Below are 17,072 nucleotides of genomic sequence, written 5' to 3'. Positions count from 1 at the left end.
ACAACTAAACAAGTAAAACGTGAAGCAAACTGGAGGCTTAAGTCAGAGATTCTTTACTTAATTGAGTCTGATTTTTACTTATTTATTTTTACTAATTCCCTTTAAGAAAATGAATTTAGTCAATGGAGTATGTACGCAAAGAAGGGTATTATTTGTTAGTTTAATGAATTGCTACATATAATCACCTTCTACACGAAGGCCTTCAGGTTAGATTCTTGCTCCTATGGGGTCCTTAAGGCTGTCAATGAAATCCATATAGATTAGTAAAATAGGTTGATCTTTGCAGGAGGACTGTGCAGTAATTAGAAGCATGGGTATGGGAGTCAGAGAAGCCTGGGGTTAAATCCCACCAGGGGCACCCATTGTTTATATCTAAGCAAGTGACTATTTCTCTAAACTTCAGGCTCCTCATCTGTAAAACAGGAATAATAAAATGTCTTTCATAGGGTCATTTGGGGAATAAATGAGGATGTTTATAAGCATACTCTAAAGCACCTAGTACATTGCTTGGCATGTAATGGGAGATACTCGCAGAAAAGCAACTCTTAATACAGAGCATCAGGAGAAAATTTTCCACGAGTGCGTGCATTTCTGCATATCTTCAATGCACAGGCACTGACTGTCTTTCTGTTCGGGACAATCTTTCAAGGACGTTTGTAGAGTAAATAGCTTGGAAGATAGAGATGATGTCTCCATCCAGGGCAGTGGGCAGGTGTGCTTACTATCTAGTATCATAAAGAGAATGTCTCCCTCTGGGACAAAGTTTCAGCAGGTTTGCTTGAGTCCACTATAAAAGATTTGGGTTCCTTGAGCTTGGGGTACCTCCGCTGTCATACAACCCATCAGTTGTGCAGGCATCACTAGGCACTTGTTGCATCACCCTAAGCGAATTGGGCCTAAGGAAGTGGCAGGAGAAAACGATGAGACTCTGGCTACTGCTATTGCTGTGGGCACATTACTGTAACATCTATCATATAACCTTGTCCTTTGGGTCTGCTCAAGGAGTCTCATAAATTCTACCAGCTTCTGTGAAACCGTAGCAGGCTAACTTGTTAGCTGTCAAGGAGAAAAATCTCAGAACTTCACAGTTCTTGACATAGAACACTCAAAACCCAGTCTACTTCCAGAATATTTCCCCATGGATTTGCCATGTGCACACTAATTACTATCACTACAGCCAATCTTTTGATTAAAGAAAGCTCCTGTAAACTTGTAAATATTTGTAAAAATTATCTCTGAGAGCTACCACAGTGAGTCATTAATGCCTAATTGCTAATTGGCCTATTGTTCAGTTTGTGAAATGCTTAGCAAATGCCAGCTGTAATGGAAAACAAGAGGGTCAGTTTGGATAGGAGTTCTAGTGCTAATAGACCCCTTTGCTGAAGAACTTCATCCTTGAAAACTGCACTTCTTGGTGGTAAAGAGCTGAAGAAGGGAAATGAAGGAGACGTGTTGCTACTTTTCCTCATGTTTCATTGCATCCCTTAGAAGTAAATATAAAATCAACTTTCATTTTTAAATACAGAATCATAAAAATGGTAGTGTTTTCAGTACCTTCATTCATAAGTAATTACTTTGCATTTGTTAAATGTATCTTAGTAACCTGTACGATCTCTTCCTCCCCCACAACAGTGTGTAAACTCCACTAGCAGGAAACATGTCATACTGATTTTTGCATCCTTCCTACTGAAATCCTGGCCCTTGCCCCCACCTTCTTCTCTTCTGAGGCCTATCACAGAACCTTGCATAGACATCAGAGGTGCTCAGCAAATACTATGTGAATTTGTATACCGTTCTGTTAAAAGAAAAACATAAAACTATGAATTTACACTATTCTGTCAAACAACTCCAGGAAATCAGAACCTCATAAGCACTATGAAAAATGAACCAAGTATTTCCAGGCAATGTGCAGCATTTAAAAATCATTAAGTGTCGTCTTCACAGTGTTGAATGCGTTCATGCAACAAACATTAAGGGCTATTAACACTTTTAAACAACCTTGCATTAATCACTTTCTAAACCAGTCCCTGCAAAAAAAACATTGTTTCATTTGTTGCTTTATTTGGATAGCAGTTATTTAGTTTCTCTTCTTGGCTTAACCAAGTGTTAGGTTATGAGGAATTAAAAAAAAAAAAACCACCATGCTAAATCTCTCATTACAGAAGAATTGAGGAGTCAGCATAACAGAAGTCAAAACTGACAAAAAGGTCAGATTAGAGGGTAGCTGTTCAAATACATAAGATAATGCATGCAAAGCTTTTAGCATATAATAATAGCTATTATTTTGCCAAAAAAATTAACCCCAAGGCCCTCTTTATGTTGAGAGTTCTAATACATTTAGAAATACATAAATGTTCTGATCCATTTATAAAATACGTAAATGTTTTTCATTAACCTATCAAATATTTAAAGTAGGCTATACTTAAAAATTGAAGGCATGTGAGCTCATAAAGGTAAGGATTTCATGAATTAAACATAGTAAAGATTGAGAGGATATTGGTAACTACACCCTATGCCATAATACAGAATTAAATATGTATATTTCTTAAAATATTAATGAATTGAAATATGGCTTACAGGAAGTTACACTGCCTGAAGATTTGAGACAAGATAACTAAGATGGGGACATCCTGTCCTCATGCAGGACTCTGGGCTGCATTGGCGGCTTTGGTCATAGCTGTGTACATTTGATTCTACCAAAACTGATCTTCCAGGGCCTCTCAACTCTTGCCAAACATTATATGCACGTCTCCAACCTCACTACACTATAGAAGTCCCCCAGTAAGTAGACCACAAAGTGCAAAGCTTGCTTGCGTTAATTGCATTAATAACTACTCAAACTAAACACCCCAGCAAAGGAGAAATTTATTATTTTTCTGCATAAGAATTGTCTAAAACCTTCAGATATCACAATTAGAGGTAAATGCCTATGCAATCCATTAGTACTCCTTAATTGTTTTCCTTTGTTGAGCTGCAGAACGTAACTGCTCGCTTGAGACTGATATGATTCACAACTGATAGATTCATAAGTTGGATAAGGCAAGATGGCGCCCATTCTGACATCACAAAATCCAAAAGGCAAGTAAAAGAGAGATGTAAGCATCTACAATATCATTTGAATTCAAAGGGTTTGTTCCATTTAACAAAAGAAAAATCAGGATTATGAGTTATAAATTTTTTCAAACTTTTCCCCTCCCTTCTCAAACATAACTATATCTTCAGCCAGTATCCTCTCCATCTTGCCAGACTGGGAGAAAAGTCCCTTCAACTACAGGCCCAACTCTCCATCTCTGCTCTGCATCGTGTCCCCTTCTTTCTCCTCTACACACCAGTGCCTTCAGTTATATTTCCTCTTTTCTGTACATTCAAACCCTTCATCCCTATCAGCTTCCTCCCCTCAACCTACAAATACATTAAAAATACCTCCATATATGCTTATAAATGTAGTAATCTACACACTGCATCTACACTTCCTCTACTTCATCTCACTCTAGAATTTATTACAATTTGATTTACCCCATCCTGGATACTAAAATTTCTTTGAAATGAGTTCCTGTTTGTCAATGGTCTATTTTCAGTCCAAAAACTTTATACACTTTTAAAGCATTTTACAATGTTAATCTTTTCTCCTTAAAAATCTGTCCACCCTGGCTTCTAGCTGTGTCTCTTTCCCTTCAGATTGCTTCTCAGCCTGAACTCCAGTCCTCAGGTCTTAAATATTGGCCTTTCTCAGGGAGCCATTCTTCACCCTATTCTCTTTTTATTCAGATCTTTCCCTATGGGTGGTTTGATGTTACCAACCATAACCTACTCCTTCCACATTTTCTCTTTATCCAAGATATCACTATCTGACCGATCTCTTAAGTTTGAAATCTCAGTGGCACCTTCGGCTCCTCCATTGCTATTAACCTCTCACATTCAATATGATACAAAACAGAGTGAGTGTCCTTTCCAATCAGAAACATCTGAATCTGAATTCTAGTCCTGCTCTCAGGAAGTTTAGAATCCCGTGTCGTGAAGAAAAGAGAACCATGCAAGTGCAAATGGAATTACAACATGTGCTAATATGTGGGTACTTGCAAAATGAAGTGGGAGCCCACAAAAAATTGTGATTTAGTTTGCCTAAGGGGGAAGGTATGGGGGAAGCTTACTACTAGAACGAAGAATTTAAATTTAAATTTGAAAACTGCTAAAGAGTTGCATAAGTGGAGGGAAGAAAGAGACAGCAGAGAAAAAAGCATGAAAACTCAAAATCAGGGAGGGGAAGGCTAGGTGAGGGGAGAGGAGGAAGAAGAGACTGGACCTGTTGGTAGAGATCACGTAGTGATGAGCCTAATACACCAAGGGTGGTGGCTTTATTGTGGTTGATGGGGACTTGTTAAATATTTCTGAGAACAGGGCAATCTGTGTGCCTGAACAACCTTCATGGCAGCATGCAGGTTGGATTGGTGGAATAAAGACTGGAGTGAGAGTCTCCACTTAGGAGACTAAGCCTAATGACTGAATAAGATTAGTTTACTCAACAGTGTTCTTAGGCACCACTGGAGACAGACGCAGAGTAGGAAGAATGCTCAGAGTAAGAACAGGGTCTTCTCATTGGCTCTGATTTTCTGTAGATATTGAAGACCCTGAGATCTCATCAACGCTTTGAATAAATATTACCATATAATTTGATGCCTCTTTCTACTCTTCAGAAGAAAGCTGCAGAAGTAAAATGTGGAAGGAGAGAGGGAAGAAAGAAAGATAAGAGGGATAACAGGAGGGGAAAAAAGTGAACAAGAAGTACGGTGGGCAAATATGGGATGCAAAGAGAGGAAAAAACCGATCTTTTTCAAATGGCTGCAAAATAAATTATTTTTTTCCCTCAAGGTTTTGGAAAAAGTAGAGTCTTAATACTATACATGAGTTCGACATGGTTGCTTTCATAAGCCTATGAGTTACTGACATTGATACTGTAGACATGTTTTCGCTTTACTGGATGGGACAATAAATTGACAGCTCTGGCAATGATAACAATTTATCCCTCAGGTTAGTTTTGGTTTTCTTTGATCATGACACAGTTGCTTGTTTAACCTACAGTTAAAAGGCTTTTAGAGAAAAATATTCACTGTGGAAAAAATTTTCTATCTTTAAAAAAAATTCAAATTACAAGTGAGAGTGGAGGCTTTCTATGAAAAGCCTAAGTGCCATATTAAGTATTAATGTGCTAGATGTACCACAAGTGAAGAAACTGCGTTAATAACATCACTTAACCTGAATACTTCATTCCACTGCTCTAACCTTGACACCAAGAGACTAACATATTCAGCTTTTGTTTTCAATTATCTGTTATGTCCTGCAATGGGTTTATTGTAGACATTGTGAGCACTATTATGACCCCTCAAAGACATAAGGCAATTTTCTTCTCACCAGGATATTTTGAACAAATTACTCTCAGTTTTAACATGTATAAGGGTATGAATTTTAGCTCCCCTGCTCTGAAATAATGGAATTCAGTTATAATTTTGATTGCAATTATCATATCACGTCAATAAATTCAGACAAAAACCCTACAGAAGGTGGAAGCTTTCTCTCTTCACAGGATTTTACTTTCTCCCTTTTTCTTTTTTTCTCTTTTGTTCCCAAGCCTAGGGAGCACTTGGAAGTGTAATTATTTTGTAGCGTACTTGAAATAGTTCCACTGTTTGAAAAGATAGTGTTGTAGCATCTCACTGCTGTTAGATTACAAAGCATTGTTACCGTTTACGATAATTAAAGGCTGTTATACTTTAGAATATTATGATTAGCCCTACTATAGCTCACTGAGCTTAAGTTTTGAAATTTTGTACTGAGTCCAAGATTGAAATGTTTCTTAGTCTTAGGATGTGTTTTAAAGACTAGTTTGGACATTTTTCAGAGCCCTCTTGATTGTTCCCCCAGCCTCGGGTTACTTTAATGTCCTTTCATGGTGTAGTTAGTGCTAAAGCTAAAGGTTCAAGCCTAATATGAGCAAATTAGCTTCCCTGCTCTAATGTAGATGCTCCGTCTACCCCAAAATGTTCCCAGGCAAGGAGCACCTTTATAAAGGGGTCTTTGGACTCAGCTCAGCTGCCAAAGCAATGGCCATGGGCACAGTAAGTCAGATACTAGAAGTCTGGTTCTAGAAAGTACAGCTTCAAGAAGTCTTCTGACTGAAAGAGGGGTAACAAAGCTTCCCCCAACCCCCGCAAGTCCCTTTATTGCAGTCATAGAGAATATGTAGGTATTTAAACTTTGAGAGTTTTAATATGATACATCCAAGTTTGACTTGCTTTTAAATTTACTTATAGGTATGAAATCAAGCCTCTAACAGTGACAGGGAGATTGCTGCCAAACAACTGTATTTATTTACTTTTTTGCCAGGAAAGATTCACTCTGAGCTAACCTCTGTTGCCAATCTTCCCCTCTCTCGATTTTTCTCCCCAAAGCTCTAACATATAGTTGTATATTCTAGTTGTAGGTCCTTCTAGTTCTTCTACGTAAGCTACCACCACAGCATGGATGCTGACAGATGAGTGGTGTGCTTCCACACCTGGGAACCAAACCCAGCTGCCCAAGCAGAGCATGCCAAACTTTAATACTAGGCCATCAGGGCTGGCTCAACTTTTGTTTTTGTTTTGTTTTTTTTTTTTTGGTGAGAAAGATTGGCCCTGGACTAAAATCTGTTGCCAATCTTCTTCTTTTTGCTTAAGGAAGACCATTGCTGAGCTAACATATGTGCTAGTAATCCTCTACTTTGTATGTAGGGCTCTGCCACAGCATGGCTTCATGAGCAGTGTTAGGTCTGTGCCCAAGATCCGAACCTGTGAACCCAGGGTCACCAAAGCAGAGCACACAAACTTAACCACTATGCCACTGAGACAGCCTAATTTTTTTTTTTTTTTTTTAAGTAACAGAAGAGGTAATATGCTTCTGTACGGGAGGAAGACATTTCCTCTACCCAGTGTGGGTTCTTCTGGCTGGAGAATGAATTAAATTCACATGAGACAGAATAACAGGAGAAAATTAAACAAAGCTTTATCACATGTACACATGGGAGAGGCTCAGGCAAGCTGAGCAACTTGCCAAAATGGCTGATGCCCCCACAGGTACTTAGAGTGGTCAAAATCATAGAGATGGAAAGGGTAATGGTGGTTGCCAGGGGCTTAGGGGAGGCCAGAACAGAGAGTGTTTAATAGATACAGAGTTTCAATTTTATAGGAGGAAAAGAGTTATGGGGATGAATAATGGTGATGGTTGCACAACAATGTGAATGTATTTAATACTAGCAAACCATGGACTTAAAAATGGTTAAAGGAGGGGCCAGCCCAGTGGCGCAGAGGTTAAGTTCGCATGTTCTGCTTCTCTGCAGCCTGGGGTTCGCCAGTTCGGATCCCCGGTGCGGACATGGCACTGCTTGGGAAAAGCCATGCTGTGGTAGGCGTCCCACGTATAAAGTAGAGGAAGATGGGCACGGATGTGAGCTCAGGGCCAGTCTTCCTCTGCAAAAAGAGGAGGATTGGCAGTAGTTAGCTCTGGGCTAATCTTCCTCAAAAAAAACAAAAATGGTTAAAGGAGTGAATTTTATGTATATTTTATAATTTAAAAAAGGCAATACTAAAACATCAAAACAAGCAAAATAAATTCTACTAAATGATCTAACAAAAACAAAAAATTCAGTAGTGAAACAAAACAGCATAAACTAAAAAAGACAATAAGAGAGAGACCTTAGGGATGGAGAGATACCTACAAGTTTCTAAAAGGGAAACAAGACACAGAGGTGGTAATGGAATAGCTTGAAGCTTTAACCAAATTACCTTACCAGACACCAACACACAGAGCACTCATGAACTGGAACATTTCAGACATGATAACACAAAAGTAGGAAAAAAGCAAAAAAATACAATGTTCTTTAAGAAAGGATATTTCTCAGCTCTTTTACGAAGTATCCCCAGTGGAAATTCTGAATGCTAAATCCATTACCATGGAACCAAGCAAAAACGTAATAAATCTCAAAGTTTAGCAAGACACCAGAAAGAAGATATTCTCCATTCAAACCTTGGCAGACATAGGATTTGGGCCACAAAGTTCAGCTCCAGAAACCTGCTCACGGCTTCTAGGCCTTCTGCCTCCTGCATGGCTTCTGGGGCCGCCCCACTGTGCCCCTGAGTGGAGGGGAAGGGCGAGTCTTCCACTAGGATTAAGTTTTGATTGATAGGTGGTGTGAGCCAGACTCTTATGGATCAGTCTGAGAGGAGGGGCCTCCTGTCCCCGGGGCGTCTAGGTGTTTCTCATCCTAGGACTCACCTGTGTCCCTTGGCGAACTCCCGAGATCCCAGATTGTCTTGCCTCTGGGAAGAATGGTCAGGGCGACAATGCCTCCCACCTGATTCTGCCATTCTCTGTTTTGAAAGCTGTGTCAATGCTTTCAGGTCTATGGGATGTTTGTTGGTACCCAGCAAAGATTAGCATCACCATGTCACACTTCTATCTTTTTACAAGGTTTATGGAATTTGAAATCCCTGCTAAAGTCAATATTAACCTCAATTTTAATATGCTTTCCATTAGAGAGAGAGAGAGGGAAGCAGAGAGATTGAAAGAGAGAAGAAAGAAAAAGAGAGGTTACAGCCCATCAAAAGCACTCAATGCATTCAAGAACAGTTCTATAGTATCGTGATCATCAGAAAAAGAGGAGCAGCTGGCTCTGCCCATCATGCGCTTGTGTGGTGAATTAGACTCACCTGGTTAGAGAGCTGAGCAACTTGATGAGATTAGACTCCTATCTCACCATCACCCCTGTAATTCATACTAATTAAATTTCTAATTGAAGAATTAAGAATTCAAATCAGCTCATAGAATCCAAATACTATAAAAAGTTCTTCTGGCTTCAAGACAAAAGACTAAGTAGTTCTCAGTATAATTTCATTTCGAATGTGATTTTTAGGTATACAGAAGAGTAGTCATTCTTTGAGAGGCTAATGCACCAAGCCAGGCTATATTCTAGGACATTCTATATAAATCATGACAAGAAAACAAGAGAGAAGGATGACACTCTAAAACATTGTTGGAAATGTATCATTAATAAAATATCAAAAAAAAGAAGCTATATTTTCTTCCCTTATATGTAAAGATAGAACCACCTCACGAGTTAGAAGTTTCCTTCCATATATAAAAGGTCTAGGTCTCTGCTCTGTACATAATGGCATATTTAACTGAGGGCCCCTGTGGCTTTTCACAGTTGCTAACCCAGAGTGGAGCTGGAATAGGCTTCACCAAATGAGTCTTCTGGAAGATCCCTGTGTCAATCAGAACTGAAAATTTTAGATTTTTACATAATATCAGGATGATAATATTATCTTTGCCAAGACCGATTGCCTAGAAATCTTGCAAATAAGTGTTTAAACCTTTAATGTGATAAGCCCAGAAATAAATGGAATCCTTAAACATTCTAGAAGATCTTGTCTGCAAAATCAAATGTTAAAGCCCTTGTATAGACTAGGATCATGTAGAGTAAAATATGAGAAAAAGAAGGAAATACCACGTACATTAAAACCCCCCAAAATCAGGGCAACTATCCTCTTCGCAGATACAGAGACACAGAGAGTTATAGTCAGGTCTTCAACAAAGTCATATACACCATGGGCTTACTTAGTACAAATGGTCAAAAAAAGAATAATTTTGTGCATATCTATATTTAGAAAATGAGATAACTATATCCCAGGATTAATAATCAAATGAAAAATACACCTAAACAAGGAAGCCAAAGAGGCATATATTAGTAGCCAAAGGCAGCTTGGTCAAATCCAAGGGGAAAGAAGTTGGTATTTATGTCTGAGGATAAACACAGCTACTGTCTTGGGCCCATAAAATAGTGTTAGAGTTGGAATCATGGTGTGCAGTCTGAGGACTGACATGAGCAGTGAGTTTAGGCTCCTGTTATTTATGGTAATGCTGGGCATTTAAAATGCACCCAAACTTGCTCAATGGCTTTGCAAGCAACAAGCTAAGAACTCTGCCCAAAGTCTCAGTATGGTGGCAGAATTCGACTTCTCTTGAAATCGAGCAGAATGTCAGGCAGCAAAGCTCGTGGTCCCTCTCTGTGGAGCCCTTAAAAGTCATCTCTAAAAGCCATTTTTCTTTTAACTATTAGCAAATCTTCATTCATTTTAAAAAAAATCAACTTCCATATGTTTTTCTACATGCATAAATTGACTGCAGACTTCAAAATGTCTTTGAAAATCTGAGGATCTAACCTCTCAGTCTCCTTTAAAATTCTAGTAAGAAAACCAAACCCCTTAAAATTTAGTGGCAGCTATATTTATAATCAAATTTTCTCTCTTTCTTCTCAAATCAGCCCTCCTTCATCTGCAAAATCATTGTTCTCTGTGGGGCTTTATCAGTTGCACTCTCACCCCAGTGGAAATTGATCTTTTTCTCTGGCTCCATCATAAACTGTTTACCCTTATTTTACAGCACAAACCACATCCCTTTATATGCAGTACCAGTCTCGTGCCTGTTTGATGCTCAGACCCATACTCTGTTCCTCCCCTGCTCTTTCCTGCCTGGTGGGACCGCTACATTTCCCTCCCCCTCTTATCAACTGGCTTCCAGGTAGGCTCAGTCAGTTGGAGATTTGTGAATGACTGGCTCTTGGGAGAAGCCAGCGTATTTCTCCCTCCCTTGTCTGTCTCAGGAGAAGGTGGTGGGTCCCATAGCAGCAGCTGCATGTTTTCTATGGTAACATTAATTGGCCAGTTTCTCCCTTTCTCCATAATTAGTTGGTTAAAGATGTCTGTGATATTTCTTCACATTTTTCAATAAATGTTGAGTAAGTACCTATTCTTGGTCAGTCGACATGGGGGACAGCAAGATAAATTAGATTTGGCCTCTGCCCATAAGGGCCATGTAGCTATTCTCCAAATAAAGAATATTTAGGTACCTTCAAGCAAATCTTGAATCAACTCTTGGTCATGATTACAAAATTGTCCCTCCTTGTAGGAAGAACAGCCACAAATGCTCCAGGGATGAAGGAGAAGATATGCCTGGGTGACAGATCTCTGTGATTCTTTGATGTCCCTGCAGACTTTACAGTGAGGAGGTTGTCAAATTACTTCAGGCAGGATATATTTCTAGTTTTAAACAGGGAGTGTCTTTCTCCTCTTAGAGACATAGAAACAATAGTGTCCTGAAATTCTGAGTACATATTACTTCTTGTTCATGGTAGAAGCACTAAAACAAAGTTTTTGATTATGTAGGTTAAACTAAAATGAGTCATTCTTCAATTGCAAATGAGAAGTAACAAATGACCAATAACCAAGGTCTCAGTCAATGATCCCTTTTCAAATCCAAAGTTGATATATGATGGATCTTAGCATCAGCATATTAATGATCACTATATTACCAACAATACAATTAACTCTGTTATATTAAAAATAATTAACAACAATAAGGAAATTTATTATGAGATATTTTAAAAGCTTGTTTTTTTCTGGATTAATTTCCTTTTTGCGTATTAGAATTTAAACCAAATCCTCACAAATCAAATCCTGCACCACTCTCATATCAGCAAATTTAACTTACACAGAAAATTATATTAATAGCTTTGGATCAGATCAAGCACTACATTCTCTCATTCATTTATTCTCCTTTGACTTCTCTGACAGTGATAATCTCAATGAGTCCTTTCTGAATATAATAACAGGGCTTCCTCAGCTGAGGTCACAATGTCTCCTGGATCTGTCTGACTGACAGAGGAATGTTTGGCATGTGCTTAAGAGGAAATAGACACTTTAATTAGCACAGTTACTTGCAAGTGCCTGGGACACTGTGCCCCAAAGCTGATGACTATAATAAACATTGAGAAAAGAACCCCAGTATCTGACTAAAGAAACACTTAGGAAATGGGGAAATCATTTAAAAGCCCTATAGTCTTCAACTAAGACTCTCAAATCATAGATTTTAAAGCTTTCGTTTCCTCCTCTAGGCATGAGAACATTTAAATTGGCAGTGCTGCAAAGGAAATTTAGTGGAGAAAGGATAGTCTTTTAGAGAAATGGTGCTAGAACCATTGAAACTCCAACACAAAATACAAAAAACTTCAATCCATTCCTCACACCACATAAAAAATTATTAAGTCTAAAATAGAAGATAGACCAAAATGCAATACCTAAAACTATAAAACTTCTGGAAGAAAACATTGTAACTTTGGGAAAACTTTCTTAGATACAATATGAAACGTATGCTCCATGAAGAGAGAATTCGATAAATTGGATAAATTCAAAAAATTGCAAACTCCTGTGTTTTAAAAATGACTGTTAAGAAAATGAAAATTCAAGCCATAGGCTGGGAGAAAATAACTACAAAACATATATTCATCAAAGGACTTGTATATAGAATATATAAAGAAATTTTACAACTCAATAATAACATGACTGAAAACCTAATGTAAATATAGGCAAAGGATTTCAATAGATATTTCAACAAAGGAGATATGTGGATGGCAGATAAGCACCTGAAAAAATGCTCAACATCATTAGTCATTAGGGAAATACAAATTAGAACCACAAGGAGATACAACTGTACATGGACTATAACAGCTCAAATTAAAGAGACTGACTATGAGAAGCTATGGAAAGAATGCGGAGCAATTGGCAGTCTCATACACTGCTGGTGGAAATGTACAATGGTAGAAACACTTTAGAAAACCACTTGACTGTTTCTTAAAATTTAAACATATACCTACCATTATAATCCAGCCATTCCACTCCTTGGTATTTACCTAACAGAAAGACAAGCATATGTTCATATGCAGACTTGTACGTGAACGCTCACAGCAGATTTATTTGGAAGAGCCAAAACATCCTCCTACAGGTGAGTGGATACATGAATTGTAGTATATCCATACGACGGAATACAACTCAGCAATTAAGAAAAATGAACTATTGATATTCACTACAACTTGAATGAATCTCAAAATAATTATACTGAGTGACAAAGACAGACAAAAAAAGAATATATACAGTATGATTCCATTTATATAAAATTCTGGGAAATGCAAATTAATAGATAGAGACAGAAAGTAGATCAATGGTTTCCCAGATATGGGTGTTGGGGGTGGTGCAGGAGGGTCAGGATGGAGAGATTATAAAGTAGATTATTAGGAGTGATGGGTGTTTTCACTATCCTGACTGAGGTGATTGTTTCACTGCTATATACATATGTCAAAATTTATCAAATTGTATGCTTTCAATATGTGCAATTGATTGTGTGTCAGTTAAAACTCAATAAAGCAATCAAAAAAACCCTCAATCGTTGCTCATTGTGTGAGTGATAGTGAGTACCTGACCTCTCTGGAATTTACTTTATTTGTAAATGGCCATAATACTAAAGTCCTATGTGTCCTCAACGTACTGTAAAGATCAACTGAGATAATTATAAAAGGTTTTGCAAATTGTAAAGAGCTGTCTATATAAGATAAAGTACTATTGTCAACATGGTTATTATTAATTTTAAAAAACCTGCGTAAAAAAACTACCAAACCAGTGATTTGTAGTGGGGAAGAGACAGGCAGAAAAATGTGAAAGACATAAGAAGCAGAGAATTAAGTTCAGTACACTCGAATTTTGGAAAGAGCCAGTGACCACAACCTTTGACTCACGCTATTGATTTTCCATCCTCAACCGCCCATATTAGTCCTTGACACCTTAGCCCATTCAGATTCAAACCTATGTTTCACTTTCTTTAAGCTTCTTCTTTTTGTCTCTCTCCCAGTTACAGTGTGTAGAAGGAGTGGTCAAGACAGTCATAACCTGTAAGCAGTGAAACCTGGATGGCAGCCAGAGCCCTCCCTGCCGCTCTGAGTCAAGTCAGTTTAACTGAAGCCCGCCGCACACTCCTTCACCATTTCCCTAGCTGAAACAAGTTCAGGGCGCATCTCAAGTCTTCTGCAAATTCTCTTGGAGCATCCAAGTTCGTGGGCTCTTCTGGCTTTTGGATTCCTGCGAGGGGAGGTGGTATGTCCATTTATACCACATCACCCAGACGTGAAAGTCCTGTCACTGATTTCCACTAAAGAAATACATACATCATCGTGAATTTAGTATAGCTTACTGGAGAATTGGAGGTCAACGAGAGTGATTGCATTACAGATCATAAAGCTGTCATCATCTAATCTCTGCCTCAAATCTCTCCTTGTTCTACAGCTCTAGGAGCTCCCAAAACTTCTTCTGGTAGGCAGAGCAATTCAGCTCTCCCCTCAAAAGCCTTGAGACTCGTCTATGTTTAGGCCTGTGGGCCTTTCTTCTAGCAGAGGCATTGATTAAGGAAGTTTTCAAATAAAGATAATTCCCTCATAAAAGAATTCTGGTATCAGCTATTTAGATAATAATTAATTAAAAATTCCAACTGTTATTGTAAGATGTAAAGTAAATTTACAATCAGAAAATCATGCTTTAATAGAACATATTCAAGACCAGTCTCAGGCCAAATTGAAGGATTTGCAGTTCTTTACCCTGTATTTACCAAGTATAGATGCTTTCCTTTCTCCAGACATATTTCCACTCTCTTCTACTCCAGTGCATTTCTCAATTCTCACTATTTTCCTCAGAAGGTGTTTAACTGAGATTTGTAGGTCTCAGGTAAGAAGGCATGATAGATCCTATATGCAGGTTTGTTTTTTTTGCCTTTTTTTTTTTTTTTTTACTGAGGAAGATTTGCCCTGAGCTAACATCCACTGCCAATCTTCCTCTCTTTTTGTATATGAGCTACTGCCACAGCATGGCCTCTAACAGATGAGTGGTGTAGGTCTGTGCCCAGGAACCGAACCTGGGCTGCTGTGGTGGAGCACACTGAACTTAGCCACTAGGTCACCAGGGCTGGCCCACCTATATGTATTTTTTAAAGGAAACTTGTTCTGTACCCAAAGAACCAAGCCCTGGTAGAACTGACTGCATGGTTTGGTATTTGTGAGGCAAGGTACCACTCTTCTATAGGAGCCATGTATATGAGTGTATGAGCAAATTTTCCTCTGTGTAGATGCAGAAAAACACGACGAATTTCAAGCAGCTCTTCATTCGAATCATGTATAAGCCAGGTTCACTCAGTGATCACATTATATGATCAGAAAAAAGGATTATTGCTGGGCATACTTTCTGTATTTAGATAATTGAGAAAACACATCCCATGACTAAAAATAAAGTAAAAAAAAAATACCTAAACGAAAAAGCTATTTTCCCCTAGGAGCTAGCAGCCAAAGTTAGCTCAGTTGAATTCAAGGTGAATGAAGTTGGTATTTATTTATAGAGATAAATGCAGTTGCATATTTAAAACTATAGAATCAGTTTAGAGCTGGAATCATGGTCTATAGTCTGAGGTCTGGCATTAGCAATTGAGTTTGGTCGTATGTTATTTGTTGTTTAAAATGCACCTGTGTGCACTCTCAATACGAATGAGCTATATGAAAGTTATATGAACTCCATTTTCCAATGAAAGAAACAAAAGCTTCAGGCAGAATTTCTCTTGAAGGCGAGATCAGGCTTAACATCAGGTCATGGAAACAGAACTTAGAGGTCACTTCCTAAGGCTATTCTTCTTTCCGATATTTACAAATCTCCATCCAATATTCCACATATAAGTTCCATACTTTTCTTCACACGTAAATTAAATTTGGAGACTTAAAATCCCCTTCAAGATCTAAGTATTCCAGCTTTGGATTATAAAGATACAATCAAACCTCTTCAAACTAAGCGGCAGCAATACTTAGAATCAGATTTGCTCTCTGTGTTCTCCATTCAGCCCTCCTTCATCTGCAAAAATGTTGTTTTCTGTGGGTCATTATCAGCTGTACCCTCACCCCAATGGAAACTGATCTTTCTCTATGGCTCCATCATAAGCTCTTCACCCTTATTTTATGGTACAAACTACATCCTTTTTTGTTGTTAGGAAAGAATCAGGATATATTTGATACTCAAACAGAATTAAAAATTAATGCTCTGACATATTTTTTATAAACTATATACAGGGTTATAGCCAATTATAAAAGTCCAAAGCAATGTGTTTTGAAGTATATAACATCTGAGATTTAATACATTTGCATAAGGAAATGATTCATTTTTAAATACCACTCATTTATTGTACCTTGTCCAGTTATGCTCTTATTGACCCTCTAAATTCTTGCTTATGTCAACTGTATTATCAGTTTTCTCTGAATTCTTTTTTTCTAGTTGGTAGTATAATCCCATAGAGAAAAACTATTTCAAGTAACTGTATTTATTTATTTTTATTGTTGTTGTTATTTACACCAGTACAAAGTGGGCAAAATAGTTGAAAGAGATTTAGGGGTACAAAATTCCAGCTATAAAATAGATGAGTCATAGGGATATAATGTACAGTGTAGAGAACATATAGTATTCCCTGTACTGGTAACTAGACTTATTATGGTGCTCATTTTGTGATGTATATAAATAGCAAATAACTATGATGTACACCTGAAACTAATAGATATTGAATGTTATTATACTTCAACTAAAAAACCCCCCACATCCTTGTACATACAGTACAAGTCTTCTGCCTGTTTGGCACTCAGACCCATACCCCATCCTTTCCTTGCTCTGTCCTGCCTAGTAGGACCACTGCATTTCCCTCCCTCTCTTGTTAACTGGCTTCCAGGTAGGCTCAGCCAGTGAATGACTGGAGTGTGGGAAGAGGGCAGAAGCCAGAGTATTTCTGCCTCCCTTGTCTGCCTCAGGGGAGAGTAGTGGTCTCACAGCAGTAGCTGCATTTTCTCTGTGGTTACATTGTTAGTCAGGCAGCTTCTCCCTTCCACCATGATTCAGTACCTTCCAGATAGCTCTCACCATGGATCCAACTCCAACTGAATTCTCCCATTTTCTAGGCATCCCCATCAGTAAATAAGTATCTGAGTACTTGGCCCTGAATTCGGAACAAATAGATATCCCCCAAAAATGAATTCTCAATGTTAAGATAATCATTTACTAGCTATACCCTTGATATGGCATCAGGAGAATGGCACTTTATACCCGTGGTCTTTCTCCCCAAAACTTACAAACCCAGTTAAT

Source organism: Equus caballus, chromosome 4 (assembly GCF_041296265.1).
Source record: "Equus caballus isolate H_3958 breed thoroughbred chromosome 4, TB-T2T, whole genome shotgun sequence".
NCBI lineage: Eukaryota > Metazoa > Chordata > Mammalia > Perissodactyla > Equidae > Equus > Equus caballus.
Note: the sequence above shows the minus strand (reverse complement) of the source record.